This window comes from Mus pahari, chromosome 6 (genome assembly GCF_900095145.1).
Source record: "Mus pahari chromosome 6, PAHARI_EIJ_v1.1, whole genome shotgun sequence".
In the NCBI taxonomy this organism is placed as follows: domain Eukaryota; kingdom Metazoa; phylum Chordata; class Mammalia; order Rodentia; family Muridae; genus Mus; species Mus pahari.
This window is the reverse complement of record NC_034595.1, coordinates 70634415-70653222: the sequence shown is the minus strand read 5'-3', so window position 1 is coordinate 70653222 and position 18808 is coordinate 70634415. Positions and strand designations below refer to the sequence as shown.

At 42.6% G+C, this 18808-nt stretch overlaps 1 non-coding gene and 1 pseudogene across 2 annotated transcripts; one reads left to right on the top strand and one right to left on the bottom strand.

The window, feature by feature from the left end:
• LOC115064365 lies at window positions 1-107 on the bottom strand. The gene has a single exon (XR_003844185.1). It is a non-coding gene; the product is annotated as a U6 spliceosomal RNA (small nuclear RNA).
• A 7609-nt stretch (window positions 108-7716) lies between these two features.
• Window positions 7717-8809, top strand: LOC110323566 (annotated as a pseudogene). The gene is made up of 2 exons (XR_002380636.2): window positions 7717-7884; window positions 8090-8809. The product of XR_002380636.2 is annotated as a cyclin-H-like (transcript).
• Window positions 8810-18808: the final 9999 nt, after the last annotated feature.

The window sequence follows — 18808 nt, the reverse complement described above, 5'->3', positions numbered from 1 at the left end:
AAAAATATGGAACACATCATGAATTTGCATGTCATCCTTGCACGGGGGCCATGCTAATCTTCTCTGTATTGTTCCAATTTTAGTGTATGTACTGCTGAAGCGAGCACAAGTTTGAATAATTTTCATTCATACAAGTAATTGACCATTTGTACTTCATCTTTTGAGAGTGTCCGTTCATTTCATTAGCACATTCATTCATTCACTCATTCATTGTAAGACAAGGTCTGGAATGTCTCGGGCTATCCTTGTATAAGATATGTTCATGAAGATGACCTTGAACATCTGATGCTCCTGCCTCTACCTCCCAAATGCTCAGATTATGGGTGTACAGTGGCATTCCACTGCACCCAACTAACTGTTTGATTAATCCTGTCATTTGATTTCTTGTTATTTAAGATCTCAAGTCCTTTGTGTAGTCTAGATAGCAGTCCTCTGTCACATGTGCAGCTAGTGAAGATTTCCTCCCATCTGTGAGCTGACCCCACCCCTGCCTCCATTAGCTGTTTCCTTTGCTGCACACAAGCCTTCATTTCACAAAATCTCACTTGTCTGTGGTTCGTATTGTTTTCTGAATGACTCCTGTGCAGGAAGTCCTTATTGATACCCGTATCTTGAGGTGTACTTCCTGCTTTTCCCTCTAGTAGTAACAGAGATTCACATTCTGTTTTACAGTTTTTGATCCATTTGGAGTGGAGTTATACGCAGGGTGAGTGACAAGGGTCTAGAGTCTTACTTCTCCATGCTAACATCTCTTGCACCATTTGTTGAAGATGCTGTTTTTCCCATAGTGTGTATTTTGGGCATGTTTGTCGAAAATCAAGCAGCTGTTGCATATCTTGGCCTGAAGCATATGAACTCCTGTCTTACAATTTAAAAAATGAACGAATAAGTAAATAAATGCACTAATGAAGTGGACACTCACAGTACAGGAAGCACAAACATGTCTGGGTGCTCCGTCCTGTCTCGTGGAGCTGGGTCCCGTGAAGCTGGGTTCTGTGGAGCTACATATCTGGTTTTGGTTCTGAGGCTCAACTGCAGCACTTGAAATCAGATATGGTGATATTCCCAGCATCCCTCCTTTTGCTTAGGGTCCAGGGTCCTTTCTCTTTCCATGTGGATTTTAAGATTGTTTTTTTTTCTCTCTCTTTCTGTTAAAAAAAAAAATGCTGATGAAATTTTAATGGGACTGTGTTAAAAATGTAGGCTGCCATTGTCAAGATAACCATTTCACAATATTAATTCTTCCTAACTGTGAGCATGGAAGGTCTTTCAGGCCTCTAGCATCTGGCTCGATTTCTTCAGTATTGTAAAGTTTTTATTGTGGGGGCTGTTTACTTCCTGGGTTAGGTTTACTCTAAGATAGGTGGCAGCCACCACCTCTTCCTCTTCTCACACTCTTTGCAATTTTGAGTGGAGTTGTTTTTTTTTTTTTTCTTGGCATGCTTATCTACAGGAAGGTTACTGATCTTATATCTTGATTTTATGTCCTACCACTCTGCTGGAAGTGGTTATCATATCTAAGTTTTCCTGGTAGTCTTTAGGGTCTTGTGTATAAAATTATAGGATATATACTTATTTATTTTAATTAGCACAAACATTTCCTTGATTTCTTTATGGCATTTTCATACATATATAGCTTTGATTGCCCTTCCTCTTTCCTCTTTTCTTCCCATCATCTCATGCCTTTCTGCCTTTCTTCCCCTCCTGCTGTGCCAGCTTTATTTCACACATGCCCTATCCCCTCCCCATGGAGTCCCCAAAGCCCATGTTTCCCCAGTCTTGGGCCCTTTTCTATTCTCCTAACCACTACACACCCCCACTCACAGAAATACACATGTATAAAAAATAGAAGCTAGGTCCTGCAGATAAGAGAAAATATGTGGTGTTTGTCTTTCTGTGCCCAGCTGGGTTCTCACTTAACATATTATTTTTCAATTCCATCCATTTCCCCAAAACTTTCATAATTCTACTTTTTTATAAGTAAATACAAAATTCAATATATGGCCTAGATTTTCTCTTTCCATTCACTTGATGGACACCTAGGTTGATTTCATTTCCTTGCAATAAATGTAAAGATATGCAAATGCCCATGTAGTAGAGTATAGATCCTGGGGACAGTAGATCTGTCCCCTACAGTGCTTTTAGTTTTCAAAATCTTTGAGACTCTTCTATTTCCATACTGTCTATACTCATACAAAATTAAGAACCAAGGTTCTTCTTCCTTACAATAGTTTTTGTTGTTATTTGTTCTCTTGGTGGTGGCAAGTTTCACTGGGACAAACTAGAATCTCAAAATGGTCTTAATTTACACTTCCCAGATGACTAATGATGTTAAACACTTTTAAAAATATTTATTTGCCATTTGAACTTTCTCCCCCCTTTGAGAACTGTCCATTCAAGTCAGTGGCCCATTTATTGATCAGCAGGGTGTTTTTCAATCATGTTCTGCAGTTCTTTATCTATTCTAGATATTGATGCCTGTCTGAAGTACAGTGAGCAGAGACTTTCTGTCAGTCTCTGCACAGCCTGTTCACTCTGCTGATAGTCTATGTCATCCTGTTTGTCATAAGATGTATCTTTGATACTTCTCCCAGTGCTTACACATACAGTCACTTTATGGGTTTCTTAAATTTTTGTTTGAATCAAAACTCAAATAAGATCCACACATGAAAACTTGTTATCTACCCTATATCTGTTTTTGTTTTGTTTTTTTTTTTACATTAAAAGTTACTTCTGAGCCAAGCATAGTGGTTCATGCCTTTAATCCCAGCACTCAGGAGGCTGAGGCAGAGGCAGAGGCAGAGGCAGATCTTCGCGAGTTCAAGGCCAACCTAGTTACATAGTGAGTTCCAGAAGGCTACATAATGAGACTCTTTCTCTAGGAGGAGGAGGAGGAGGAGGAGGAAAAACAACTTTCCTAAGGCCACACAACTGGCAGATGGCAAAGGTAGAGAAGATGTGTAACCCACATCTGGTTGGCTCCCAAGGTCTGTCTTTTCAGTGGCTCCCACTGGCTCTTGGCTAGCTCACTGCATAGTGAGTTACTGGGCTATAAGAATGACCCCTGCCTTCAAGGGAAGTACAGTTTTTGAGAGAAAATGATACATTACAAAAACAACTGAAGAGTATTAAGAAGGAAGACATTATGTAGAGCAGGAAGATGTGGGCATTTTGCAGTCAGTGATTGCCTTAAATGCATGGCAAAGAAGGAGAGTATCTGTGTTTAACTGGCATTCCTGCAAGAGACATTTCAAACAATGCAGAAATTATTGCAAATGTGAAAGCTTTATCAATGAGCATGGGGTCCTTTGCACAAGCATCCTCTCCCTTGGGATCTATGTCACACTGACACAAAGATTTTGTTGCCATAGCAACTGGTCATTGGACCAATGAAATAATCGGTTGTCATGGTAACCCAATCTCCATCTTACTCCCACCAGGCACCTGTTTTAAATCATCAAACCCTCTGACAACTTTGTACCACCTAACTGTTCCTTTCTTCTTTCCTTTAGTCACCCTGCTATCTCCAGCCACCTACGTTAGAGCTTCTAAGCGTATTTGGTTCCATACACGAGACTCCCAAAGTCATGGCAATGATGATTTTGTAGTGTAGAGCCACACTAGGGCCAGGGAAGTCCTTTCAAATGCAAGAGTGAAGGATGCTTCGCACCGAACGAAGCGTGTGATGACCTTCTTCCCTGAGTCTCCCTAGGAAAGACACTTGGACTTTTAGATGTTGTGCTGTACTGATTATCCTCCTGCCTCTGTCAATTTCTCCACTGGCTCTTTTCCCTCCCCTTATCTCCCAAATGCAGGTGTCTCTCAAGGCTCCACTTGCTGTCTGCTCTCCCTCTAATTGCACTGCCTGATACATCCACTGTCGCAGCTCCACGAAGGTTACTGAGCCCTTGAAATTAATTGCAGGCACGATGGACTCACACACTGCAAGTGTAAGGTGCACATGGATTACTTGCAAAAAAGGGATATCAAAGAGCTCTTTGGTAATCTTTGTGCTGATTAAATGTTAAAGTGACAACAATCTGGACATATTTAGTGAAATAAAATATACTACTAAGGTTTAATTTTTACCTGTTTCTTCTGTGTGTTTTAATATGGTTGTTGGCAGGGATTGTGTGTGCGCATGAGTGTGTGTGTATACATGTGAATACCATGGAATGAATGTGACATCAAGGACAACATTCTGGAGCTGGTTTTCTCCTTCCACCTGGTCGAGCCAGGGTCGCTCTTATTTTTGTGCTACACCGGGTGCTCCAGGGGAGTTGCCCTGCAGGTTTCCAGGGAATCCTCCCATCTCTGCCTCCCGGTTCACAGTAAGAGTGCTGAGATTACAGGTGTATGCCATGGAACTGAGCTTGGTATATGGGTCCTGGGTGTCAAACAGGTCTCCAGGCTTATGTGGCTAGCATTTTTGCCCACTGAGCCATCTCTGAGCCCAGTTGATGGCGTTTTTGAATGGCATATGTGGCTTGTACTCAGTGGGTTGTAGCTCTGTAAGACAGCACAGTTCTGAATTTATTGACTAATACACTTTTGCCTACATTCTAGGTGTCAAGTGTTCCTCCCATGAAATGATTCTAAAGTCTTGAGTCTTGACCCCTTCCTATAGGATTCAAATCTACATTTTTTTTTGTTTTTTTTTTAAAGATTTATTTATTTATTATATGTAAGTACACTGTAGCTGTCTTCAGACACTCCAGAAGAGAGACTCAGATTTCCTTACGGATAGTTGTGAGCCACCATGTGGTTGCTGGGATTTGAACTCAGGACCTTCAGAAGAGCAGTGGGGTGCTCTTACCTGACGAGCCATCTCGCCATCCCCAAATCTACATTTTTAATAACCTGCAAGTAACTACCAGTTCTCCAGCTCACAACGCACAAAACTGTGAACTTTCATTCAAAACTTGTTCTTTCTCTGACCAGCTTCATGCACTCTGCATGAATTCTTATTGCTCACATAAATAATTGTCACAAGTGTAGTAGCTTGAAATAACACAAATTTGGTATCTAATAACCCTGAAGGTTAGAAGTTGGAAATCAGTCCCCATGTTCCATGGGTCAGTGTCACATGACCAGATTCTTCTGAAGTTCTAGGAGAGACTCCATCTCCTTGCCTTTAGCATCTACTAGAAGCTGCAGCAATGCTTTAGCTCATGCCCACAGCCATGCTCAATGACAGCAATGGGCAGGTCCCTGATATGTCTCACTCCACACATAACTTCTGTAATTTCCCTTTCACTCCTGTCCCTCACTGTGATCACCATCCATCCAGACGATCCAGGATCATTTCCCCACCCCAGTGCCAGGTGATTAAACCTTAAATCCTTCCATTTTTTTTTCTTTTTCTACTTTTGTGTGTGTGTGCATGTTTCACATGTGAGGACACATATGTGGACATATGTGTGAATGTGCATGTATGTTGGTATGGATACATGTGTTGATCAGTGTCTTAGTCAGGGTTTCTATTCCTGCACAAACGTCATGACCAAGAAGCAAGTTGGGGAGGAAAGGGTTTATTTGGCTTACATTTCCATACTGCTGTTTATCACCAAAGGAAGTCAGGACTGGAACTCAAGCAAGTCAGAAAGCAGGAGCTGATGCAGAGGCCATGGAGGGATGTTCTTTACTGGCTTGCTTCTCCTGGCTTGCTCAGTCCACTCTCTTATAGAACCCAAGACTACCAGCCCAGAGATGGNNNCACCCACAAGNGNNCNNNCCCCCTTGATNACTAATTGAGNAAATGCCNNACAGCTGGATCTCATGNAGGNATTTCCCCAACTGAAGCTCCTTTCTCTGTGATAACTCCAGCTGTGTCAAGTTGACACAAAGCTATCCAGTACAATCAGGAATCGTCCCCCATTGTTCTTCCATTGTACTCAATAGATAGACTCTCTCCATCAAACCCACAGCTCAAGGCACTGCGAGTATCACTGGGCTTCTTGGTCTGGAGATCCCCTGTCCCTGTCTCCCAGGGCTGATGCTATGCCCACCTGGCATTGGCTGGGGTTCTGGGAACCCAAACTCTGGTCCTCATGATTGCATGGGGTAGGAAGCACTCTAACCTCTGAGCCATCTTCCCAGTCTCCAATCTTCAGCCTTAATTTATCCTTTCCTTTTAGTATGATAATGTAATCACAGAGATTGAGACACAGACCTTATAGACTTCTCATCTGAAAGAGCTAAACAGGGGCCCTTTGCAAGGTCAGCAAGAAAAGAAACTGTAAGTCAAGCTGATTCCAGAAGCGTTTTCGTTGCTTTAGAGGTGACTGATGGCCAGGAGGATTAAGACAGCTCGCTGGTGTGGACATCTATAGTCCAACTCTCTTCCTGACCCCTATACATCCTGAGCTACATTTTCACTCTGTGATCTATGGTAGCTACTCTATGTCATTAAATTCTGCCTCACTCTGTTTTCTATTGTGGTTATTTACATACTTGAACTGACTGTGTCTATCAGGTTGTAAGACATTTAGGCTACCTTTATGTTCACCCATCCAGCTCCCAACCCCACCCCAAGCTGGAGTTTTAAGCAGTTGTGAGCCACTGGACATAGATGCTTCTGGTCCTCATGCAGGTGCATTTAGATTTAGGGTGCGGATCCTCTATAACAAATGGTGCTTAGCACAGTACATAATGCATCGTAGTTTATCTATTCCTGTTCTTTGAATTTAGTGAAATAGAGGTAACTCCTGTTGACCCAGTGAGCTTATCATTACAGCCACTGGCATCCTTAAACAGCAACTCTTTCATCATCGACATCATTAACTAATTCTTTCTATTCTCTCTGACAGTGACCTTCAGTGTGAATTCCCATAAATAATGGGCTATCATGCACTGGAGTTTTATGCTCATTCAAGGATTGGTTGTAGTTTATTACATAAGTTATAACAACATCATGGTGTGATGTTTTGAATATGCTTGGCTCATGGGAAGTGGCACTAGTAGGAGGTGCGGCCTTGTTGGAGGAAGTGTGTCACTGTGTAGGGGGGCTCTGAGGTCTCCTAGTGCTCCAGCTCTGCCAAGCATGGAGGAGAGCCTCCTCCTGGCTGCCTTCAGATCAAGATGTAGCACTCTCCAGCTCCTTCAGGACCATGTCTGCCTGCACGCTGCCATGCTTCTCACTATGAGGATCACAGACTTTTCATGGCAATGAAATGCTAACTAAAACACATGGGTAGTCAAAATTATAATTATATAGCTCAATTTAAGTTTATGTAAGTCAATGCCAATGCTATCAGTGTTAAAGGGATGAGAATAATTTATATGAAGGCTGAGTTGAGAATCCCCACAACACAACCTCAGATTTGCTGATGGAGTGAGTACACTGCTCTGAAAAGTAAGGACTGTGATGATTTCAATAAAAGGCAGGAATCTCGGCTCTTGGGAGGCAGAGGCAGTGTGTTTGAGGCCAGCCTGGTCTACATACTGAGGTCCAGGACAGTCAGGGCTACAAAGAAAAACCTGTCTCAAAAATAAAATTAAATAAATAAATAAATCTTTAAAACTGGAACTGAAATCCCTTAGAATAGAATTTGTGGAGTCTGGGCGCGGGTTTTGCGTGTTGGCCATCGCTCGTGGTTACTGTCTCTCGGAGTGTCACTGTTTCTGTTGTGGTACCTCAGCAGCAGCCAGAAGCAGCACTGGACCTTCGCTAGCGAGGAGCAGCTGGCGTGCCTGCGAGCAGACGCCAACCACAAATTCTACTGCAAAGCTGTGGCTAACGGGAAGTTTCTTCCAAATGATCCAGTGTTTCTTGAGCCTCATGAAGAAATGACACTTTGCAAGTACTATGAAAAAAGATTATTGGAATTCTGTTCAGTGTTTAAGCCAGCTATGCCACGGTCTGTTGTGGGTACAGCTTGTATGTATTTCAAGCGTTTTTTGTTTTTTTTTAAAGATTTATTTATTTATTATATGTAAGTACACTGTAGTTGTCTTCAGACACTACAGAAGAGGGAGTCAGATCTTGTTACAGGTGGTTATGAGCCACCATGTGGTTGCTGGGATTTGAACTCTGGACCTTTGGAAGAGCAGTCGCGTGCTCTTACCCACTGAGCCATCTCACCAGCCCTATTTCAAGCGTTTTTATCTTAATAACTCAGTAATGGAATATCACCCTTGGATAATAATGCTTGCTTGTGCATTTTTGGCCTGCAAAGTAGATGAATTCAATGTGTCTAGTCCTCAGTTTGTTGGAAATCTTCGAGAGAGTCCTCTTGGACAGGAGAAGGCACTGGAACAGATTTTGGAATATGAATTACTACTTATACAACAACTTAATTTTCACCTTATTGTCCACAATCCGTATAGACCATCTGAAGGCTTCCTCATCGATATAAAGACTTGATACCCCATGTTGGAGAATCCGGCGATTTTGAGGAAAACCGCTTATGATTTTCTTAGTAGAATTGCGTTGACAGATGCTTATCTTTTATTCACACCTTCCCAAATTGCCCTGGCTGCCATTTTATCAAGTGCCTCTAGAGCTGGAATTACTATGGAGAGCTATTTATCAGGGAGTCTAATGCTGAAAGAAAACAGAACTTGCCTATCACAGTTACTGGATATAATGAGAAGCATGAGAAACCTAGGGAAAAAATGGTAGGAGCCACCCAGGTCTGAAGAAGTTGCTGTTCTGAAACAGAAGTTAGAACGATGTCATCCTTCTGACCTTGCCCTTAACATGGTTACAAAGAAGAGGAAAGGCTATGAAAATGATGACTGTGTATCAAAGAATCCCAAACGGGAAGAGGCAGAATGGACTGATGATGACCTGGTAGACCCTCTCTGACCATTATAAATGACGGCAGCAGTACTTATTAGCCAACGGAAGTAGGAAGCATGTCTGACATTTTACTTTTTTAAAAAATAGTACAATGTGAAAACATCAAAATATATTAACCTTTCTAGTTGTTATATATATTTTTTCTTTGTGATTGTTTTATATAACATATAGCTTCAAAAGAGGTGAATGCCACCTAGTTTGAATATTCATAACCCACTAGGATTAGTAGCAAACCATGTCCTCATGTGGTGGCCAAAGTAAAACTGTGGTACACGTCCTTATTTTGTTTTAGACTGACTATAATAAACAAACCTTTCCATTTAGAAGCAATATACCAGAAAAGCAAAAACCTGAACAATAGGTGTCTTAGTCAGGGTTTCTATTCCTGCACAAACATCATGACCAAGAAGCAAGTTGGGGAGGAAAGGGTTTATTTGGCTTACATTTCCATACTGCTGTTTATCACCAAAGGATGCAGGACTGGAACTCAAGCGGGTCAGGGAGCAGGAGCTGATGCAGAAGCCATGGAGGGATGTTCTTTACTGGCTTGCTTGCCTTGACTTGCTCAGCCTGCTCTCTTATAGAATCCAAGACTACCAGCCCAGAGATGGTCTCACCCACAAGAGGCCTCTCCCCCTTGATTACTAATTGAGGAAATGCCCCACAGCTGGATCTCATGTAGGCATTTCCCCAACTAAAGCTCCTTTCTCTGTGATAACTCCAGCTGTGTCAAGTTGACACAAAGCTATCCAGTACAATTGACCCCTTGTCAACTTGACACACAAACACATCACTAGTAAGCCTCAACCCTTAGTTCTTATTCATCCCCAAGATCTTAAATAACTTTAAGAGTTCCACAGTTTTTACATATTAAAAGTTCAATCCTTTTAAAATATCCAATACCTTTTAAAATCCAAAGTCTTTTTACAATTAAAAGTCTCTTAACTGTGGGCTCCACTCAAATACTTCCTTCAAGAGGGAAAANCATCAGGGCACAGTCACAATCAAAAGCAAAATCAAACTCCAACCGTCCAATGTCTGGGATCCAACTCACAATCTTCTGGGCTCCTCCAAGGGCTTGGGTCACTTCTCCAGCCATGCCCTTCATAGCACACACCTTGTCTTCTTGGCTCCAGCTCCAGCTGCCTGTACTTCACTGCTGCTGCTGTTCTTGGTGGTTATCTCATGGTACTGGTATCTCCAAAATGCTGCTGTGACCCCTTCAGTCCTGGGCCATCANTTGCAACTGAGACTGCACCTTCACCAATGGCCTTCCATGGCCTCTCACAGTGCTTCCATGGCCTCAGCTGATCTGCATGACCCCTTCATACCTTCAAAACCAGTACCACATGGGTAACTCTTACACATTACCAAGTCCTGCTGCAGCACAAAGTACAACTTTGGCTATCTCTGGANCACAGCCTCTTTGTGCTCTCAGAAAATACTTCCCAGAAGATGTCACCTCAATGATGCTGGTCTCTTCTTAATCACCGCTAATTTCTTAGCTCCAGCTAACCAGCATCAATAGTCCCAGTAAGGAAAACATTTCATTTTAGTGGTTCTGGTATCTTGTTAATCACAGCTGATTCTTCAGCCCCAGCTAACCAGAACCACAGAATCTTCACAATTCAAAACAACAATGGCCCTGAAAAGAGTCTTTAATTTTCCCTCTGAAATTACACAAGCCGGGTCTCCATCTTCTGCACTGTTCTCCACATTATCTTCCAAGCTCCTACACAACTTTCGACAGAGCTCTTAACACCGAATGGATCTTCTAGCCCAAAGTTCCAAAGTCCTTCCACAGTCCTCCCCAAAACATGGTCAGGTTGTTACAGGAATACCCCACTCTGCTGGTACCAATTTGTCTTAGTCAGGGTTTCTATTCCTGCACAACATCATGACCAAGAAGCAAGTTGGGGAGGAAAGGGTTTATTTGGCTTACATTTCCATACTGCTGTTTATCACCAAAGGATGCAGGACTGGAACTCAAGCGGGTCAGGGAGCAGGAGCTGATGCAGAAGCCATGGAGGGATGTTCTTTACTGGCTTGCTTGCCTTGACTTGCTCAGCCTGCTCTCTTATAGAATCCAAGACTACCAGCCCAGAGATGGTCTCACCCACAAGAGGCCTCTCCCCCTTGATTACTAATTGAGGAAATGCCCCACAGCTGGATCTCATGTAGGCATTTCCCCAACTAAAGCTCCTTTCTCTGTGATAACTCCAGCTGTGTCAAGTTGACACAAAGCTATCCAGTACAATAGGTAAACATTTAAAGAGTTAAGGAAATGAGTTTTATCTTCCAGAAGCTCTTACAAATGCTTCTCAAATGTTTCTCCAGTAGACTGAACTATTTATGATTCAGATTCACTACTAAGCTGGAGAATGAACTGGGCACTTACTTAGTACTTAGGTGCCAAATTTTATTCCAAGCAGTTACAGATATCTAGGTTTAAATAAAAATAGAATTTTTGAGTTTAGATAAAAAAATCTTAAATTACTACAGATAAGTCATAACAAATGATATAGTCAATTTTATCATTAAATGATCATCTCTCAGTAAATCCATATAAAGTTGGCATTATAGTGACTAGAAATCAGTAGAAAAATTATATTCAAAAATTTAAAGTTAAATAACTTAATATAAAAACCCAAAACATATGCCTCTATTTTTCTATGACTTTAGTTAATTATATACCTCAATGTGCTATTTTCCCAAATACAGATTGGGGAAAATGATAATGCCTGCTCCTTATGGGATTAGTCACAGCAGTGCTTGACATACTAGTATGTATTTGCTGTATATTAATAATATGTGTTACTGTTAAGACCAAACTAAAGATAGATGTGCATATATTAAAAAAAGAATAGAATTTGTTAAATCTAATGAGAAAGGTCAGAAAAGTTGCCGCATTCATGACTAATTGTGACTTTTTAAAATTAAGAATAGAAGAAATTTGTCTTTTTACATTAAAAATAGTTGTTATTATTAATGCATGTGTGCACGCACAATCGCTAATTGATGCACATAGTAATAAAAATCAATCTTTAAAAAGACTACTTGGAATTAATCCAGCAAAAGTAGATAAGCTCATTATGAAGAAAATTAAAATCAGTCTTCTAAGCATTAAGTTACAATGTAGCATGAGAACACACGCAGAAACCAAGATGGCCACAGGTCTACGAGGTGCAGGAGTCAGTGTCAGCACATGTAAGTTCTTCCTTAGAGTTTATCCATGAACTCAATCAAGAAGCCAAACATGACTTTCCACAGAATGAAATAACCCAATGTTAAAATTCAGCCTGAAGCAGAAAACAAGGCAGCTGGGAGATCTGGGAACACCTGAAAAGGGTTGTCTCACCAGGATCCACTTCCTAGACTGAGATGGCATGATGCTGGCATAGGGTCAGACAGACTGGTGGGTGAGATCAAAAAAGGACCTCAGAATCAAGAAACCTGTCTCTGAATGTTGGCAGACTTCAGATTTGCCATTGAAAATATGGAGGAAAGGGCCAGGCCTGGTGTCCTACTCCTTGAACCCAAGCGGAGGCAGGTGGATCTCTGTGAGTTTGAGGCCTGGTCTACATAGAAAGTTCCAGAACAGCCAGGATTTCATAAAGAGACCCTGTCTCAATAATTAAAAAAAATTAAAAATAAATAAAATATAGATGGAAGAACAAAGTATTCAATAAATAAGTGTGAAAACTGATTATAGCAGGAGACTGTCTTTGGGGTGCTCTCTGTTTTTTTTTTTTCTTTTGTTTTTTTGTTTTTTTTGGGGGGGGGTGCTCTCTGAAGGGAGAGGAGCAGGAGTCACCGTGGCCCTGCATCCCCACTCCTCTCACATTCAGGAGCTTAAAAAGTTGACCTGAAAGTAGAATCAGAGGTCAGGCAGCAGGTTCCATACAGCCTGGGAGGAGTTGTAGGCTCTAATGCTCTGTAGCACAGCATCGCGACTATTGTTCTAACAACCTATTGTATATTTGAGGAGAAGTGGGGGAGAAGCTCAAAGCCTCCACCCAGAAGAAATGGTGAAGAGCCGAAGAGATGGCTCAGGGATTCAGAGTCTGGCTGCTCTTTCAGAGGATCTAGGTTCAGTTCCCAGCACCCACATGGTGGATCACAACCATCTGGACATTCAGGGGATTCAGTGCCTTCTTCTTATCTCTGCAGACACCAGGCACACACGTGGTACCCAGACATACATGCAGTCAAAACACCCACACGCATAAAATAAAATAGTATAAAATAGTGAAGAAAATGAAATGGTTTGTTTATGGACAAGGCTTGGTGCACAAGTTTGTAACACACTTCCTACATGTTGTTAATAAATATGAGTCAATGGGAAAAGGGGGAAAAAGAGTAATTCCTGGAAGATTTCTGAGTAGTGTTGTGGGTAGCCCTGGGGCTAAATTATATTTGATGTTAATTCCGCTCTCCTAAGCCGGGCGTGGTGGTGCACGCCTTTAATCCCAGCACTCGGGAGGCAGAGACAGGTGGATTTCTGAGTTCGAGGCCAGCCTGGTCTACAGAGTGAGTTCCAGGACAGCCAGGGCTACACAGAGAAACCCTGTCTCAACCCCCCCCCCAAAAAAAAAATCCGCTCTCCTGTGAGGGGGTTTTGAACAAGGCTGAGTCAGCACCCAGGTGATTTCCTGTAAACCTTCTTCCCTCCGTAATTTGTAAAATAAAGGAGAGCAGATGATTGGGCAGAAAAAGGGAAGGTGGAGTGGAAGGTTGGGAGAGAGAAGGAGAAAATGGAAGAAGGAGGGGATGCAGAGGAGGAGGAGGAGGAGGAAGAAGAAGAAAAGCAAAGGAGAAGCACGTGGCCTGGAGAAACAGCAAGTTCTAAGAGGTCTCATAGATGTGGAAGATGATAGTGTAGTGGTAGATCCTGCCTAATCTAGCCACACAGCATGTGTCCATATTAATTGTGTTGTGTTTTTATTGCCAGGGCATATTTGGGTTGGAGATTTACTGCAACAGAGTAGCAAATAAATATGCAAAAAATGTGCCTTCCCCCTGACCAGGCAACTGAAGGAAGCCCCTGGGACACTATTTCACACCCATCTAAGTGGGAAAGTGGTGGAGGATGCTGGTACAGGTGTCACATATGGAGCACCAGGCTCTCATGCTGATGGACAGACTGTCAGTTCTTTCTTCCCCATAAGAAGATAATTGGACAGCTGTGGGCAGTGGTGCACACCTGTGATTCCAGCTGCTCAGGAAGATGGGATGAGAGGATAACACACGTCAAGTGGCTTAGCAAAGCCCCGTCTCCAGAAGGAAAGAAAACCCTTCCAGTATAGTTGTGAAAATGAAAACTGGGTTGCCATTTGACTCATAGATTCTATTGTTTGTTTGCTTATTCATTATTCTGCCAGGCTAGAAAACCCCTCACACGTATGTACAGAGTCACATATATAAATGATCAGACAGATGTTCATGGGTAGAATACATACTGAGAGTTCATGAGGGTCTGGCTCCAAACATCAGGACCACATGTGTACACACACACACACACACACACACACACCATGAAACATGAAACATTGCAGTTTTATCTGTTATAAAAAAGGAAACATCTCATATGCCAAACAAAAACAAAGTGCAGTTTTACTGCATGCATAAGATAGTTTACTAGGCAGCATCCAAATTAAACAACCAGTCTGATAGACACCAACAAGGAATACATTCCAGACACAGTAAGGAGACAGGAAATCAAGTTGCAGAATAATATGTAGAGTAAGGTACCATCTACATAAAGATACAGCTATGTTAAAAGTATGTTTATGCATACATACAAGCCTAAGTATCTAAGACACACGGAATTCATGGTACATGTTAAAAGGGAGAGAAATGAAGTTGTCATGGTGAATACTGCTTTTGCTTCTACTTACAATGTTTATTCCTTTTTGAAAAAATCTAAAGCAAGTATGGGTATAAAATATTAGCAACCATGTAGATGAATATGGGAACAGGTGTTCAGTCCATTTTCTCTGTATGTTTGCATATTTCTTTTCTTCTTCTTTTTTCTTTTTTCACTAAGAAGAATGCTTTGGAAACCATAACAACAGCTGGAGTAAGAGGTAAGTGAGCTTTTTGTTGCTACTATAAACAACTATGACCAAAAGCAAGTTGGGCAAGAAAGGGTTTATTTCTCTTATAGTTGTCGTCCTTCACTGAGGGAAGTCAGATCGGGTGCTTGAGGCAAGAACTGAAACAGAGGCCGTGAGGGATGCTGCTCACTGGCTTGCTCCCCATGGCTTGCTCAGCCTGTTTTGTTATAGAACCTAGGAACACCAACCCAGGGTAACCCTGCCTACAGTGAGCTGGACACTCCTACAATGATGTATCAAACATTGATCAAGAAACTGAAAGCTGGTCATGGGGTCAAGGCTACACAGCAAGACCATGTCCAAAAAATAAAGAAGGGGAGAAAGAGGAGGAGGAAGAGGAAGAGAAAAGAAAAGAAAAGAAAAGAAAAGAAAAGGAGAGAGAGAGAGAGAGAGAGAGAGAGAGAGAGAGAGAGAGAGAGAGAGAGAGAGAGAAAAGGGTCAGACTTTTAATCCCAGCATTAGAGAGACTGAGGCAGTTGACTCTCTGTGAGTTCAAGGTCGGCCTGGTCTACACAGTTCTAGAACATCCAAGGAGACCTTGTCTCAAGAAAACAAAACCCAAAAAACAGCAAATAAAGTTTGAAAATAAAATGGTTTATAATCTATGCATGTTCTCCCATAGCTTCAGGTCATCTCTAGATCACTTGGAGCTCCATGTAAGTTGCTGTATTTGTATAAGGTGAAAGTGAATGTCCCTACTGGAAAGAATTAACGTGTTACCCATCAGTTGGCTGAAGCCTTCCTGCTCACCCTGTGTGGTAGTCATGGGTAACTGATGAGACAAACACTCTTCAAGTCCTTTGGTAACTTTTGTGTCCCTCAGTATTTGGCAGGAGCACGGATTAGCATCAGTCAGACAGGGCAGCAGTAGGTACCTCCTGGGGTTACAGCTCTCTACAGTACTTAGGAACTGTGACCCTTAACTCTTGTATAGATCTAGTATTCTAGTTTGCTTTGCCATTGGTACAATAGAATACCTTGAACAAGACAACTTATGGAAGGAAGGGTTTATTTTGACTTATGGATCTTGTGGGATGAGAGTCCGCCAAGGTGTCGAAGCATGGTAACAGACAGAAGGCATGGTGCTAAGAGCAGAAGCTGAGGCCTCAGACCTTGAAGCAGGAGCTTGGCAGAGAGCAAACCTGGACTAGAGGAACACTGAAACCCCACTGACAAACTTCCTTCAGCAAGGACACACCTCCTAAGCCTCTCCCAGCTGGGGACCAAGTGTTCAAATACTTAACCCTGCAGGGGAGATTCTCATTCAAACCGCACATACAGGAGGTTAGGATTTTTCAGCTCTTGGCAGCAACTGGCATCACAGCTTCTGGGCAGCCTATGCACTGGGATTCCTCAGCCCTTGAGACAAGCAGTGTTTTATCTCCTGGGCTAGGGGTTTCTGAGATACTTGGCTGGTCCTAAAAGCTCGACAGCTCTCTGAAACTCTTCCAACAGCCAGGACCTGCACTCTATTTTCTCTGTCTATTTATAGCTTTCTTTAGCTTCAGCACTTCACTGGCTTTATTTCTGCCCACCCCGCCCTCATTCCTCTCCTGGCTACTATCTTGAACTGGTCATGTGTCTCTCCTTCAGCTGTTAAGCAGCTAGACACTTCTCAGTGCCGCAGCTTGGCCTCTGGACCACTCAGGGCTGCCTTTCCTTCAGCTGTCAAGCTGAAGGCTGCCCTGCCACTTCTGCCAACTCAGGCTGGCAACTACTTAGCTGACATTGCCACTGCTGATCTAGATCACCTTATGTCTCTGCTGCTTCATGTTACCAGCCCAGCCTGTGCTGCTGAAAAGTGGTCAAGAGATCACTAGAGATGAGGTTTTGCTGTTGTGTCCCCAAAGAGGCAGTAGAGGAGGATGTCCCCCAAGCTGACTATCTAAGTGAACTTTATGTAACAGAATGGGTGCTGGAATCAATCACAGCACAACTCACTAGCAAATGAAGGTCTGTGTTTCCACCAATCACAGCATGCTTTACATAAGAATAGAGGGAAATCAAGTTTGGTTTGTACACATCAATACATTGCCCCTTTAGCACCAGTCATAGCAACCCCCTTCTTAGGCTGTCAAGAGAAGTGATCCTTCTCTGGTGGTGGAAGAGTACTCTAGTTGGCTGCCAGTCTTTTCCTCGCCATGGCTGCAGCACCAAAAAAACAGTCTAACAACTGCCAATAGAGGGTCACATTGCCCCATCGTTCAAAAGTTTCCTTATTGACAGAAAGTGAAACTAGGCATGCTCACCCTTAAGAACTTAGAGAATTCATCATTGACACTACCAATAATTTTAAGAGATTCCAACAATACTTTAGCAAATCTTTCTTTTTTAAAAGAATTTATTTATTTTTATTTATATGAGTACACTGTAGCTGTCTCCAGACACACCCCCAGAAGGGTGCATCGGATCCCAGTACAGATGGTTGTGAGCCACCATGTGGTTGCTGGGAATTAAACTCAGGACCTCTGGAAGGGTAGTCAGTGCTCTTAACCACTGAGCCATCTCTCCAGCCCCCTAGCAAATCTTTCTTAAAAGAAGAATTTATTTGTTTTTAGTGTTTGCGTGAGTTTTGCCTCCATGTATGTCTGTATACCACATGCAGGCAGTACCTGAGGAGGTCAGACCCTCTGGAATTGGAGTTAGACAGTTGTGAGCTGCCCTGTGGGTGCTGAGAATCAAACTCTCATCTTCTAGAAGAACTGAAGTCCTTTTAACCTCCGAGCCATCCCTCCAACCTTTGTTTTAGCACCTGTCCAGTGGTCCAGAGAAGTTTCCTCCACCCACCCCTCAACCAGCCCACCCACCACCTGCTCACACCCGCCCTCACTTCCCCCTCAGACCCACCGCTCAGCCTGCCCACACTCACCCCACCCCACTCACATCCACACCTATGCCCTGCCCACACACCCCTAACCTCTGCCTTCTATCTGTTAGGAGGAGAGGTTTATTTTGTCCCATGTTTTGGAGGGTTTAGTGCTAGGTGTTTGGCCCCATGTGGTTGCACATCATGGTGTTGGTAGTTTGTCTGGGAGATGGCTCTCACCTCATGGCTGATATGAGGCAGAGAGATAATGGAAAAGACCAGGACAAAAATGACCCCCAAAGTTACCCTTCTTAGTTATTTGCTTCCTCCAACTAGGCCCCCACTCCTACTCTCCATCACCTCCTAACACAGACCTCAGATTATGAATCTGTTAAGATACAGGACCATCCATGAGGTCGGAATCTTAATATCTAATCCTGTCTGAAAAATACCATCACAGACACATCCAGAAGTGTGTGTGGTTAACATCTTAAGGTGTTTCTCAACCTAGTAACATTGACAGCCAGAAGAAAGCAGCGTACTTTCTAGAATAGTGACCAGGAAAATGTGTGCACAGGAAGCACACATGCAATTTTTTTCTGAATATTTTTCATTTAGGTCGACAGGAGCCATGGACACAGTCTTCAGACACAGGGCTGACTGCAACCCAGAGGACAATAGCTTGAGAAGCATACAGTGCTCGTGTTTCAGAGTTTCTTGTTTGGTTGGTTGTTGTTTTTTTTTTACCTGAAACTTCTACAAGGTGATCTGTTGACCTTTTTCTTTCTGATAGCTACTTAGAGTTTTCTGGTAGAAGTTTTCCAATATCCTTCCTGCTGTTCTGCACTCAGAGCTAAAGACTGCTGGGATGTGACATGGCTTTTTTTTTTTCCTTTCCTAATGGATTACTTTGCCAACGTTTCACTAAGACTTTGAAATCTGTGCTCATACATTTGTTGACCTACACATGTCCTTTAAAAATATGGACTTTGTGCACACACGAGGAAACTCAGCCTTCATGACTCAGATCTGCGAGAGAAGAGGACACTTGTTACTTTCTGTAAGGAGTCCTATCCTCCACAG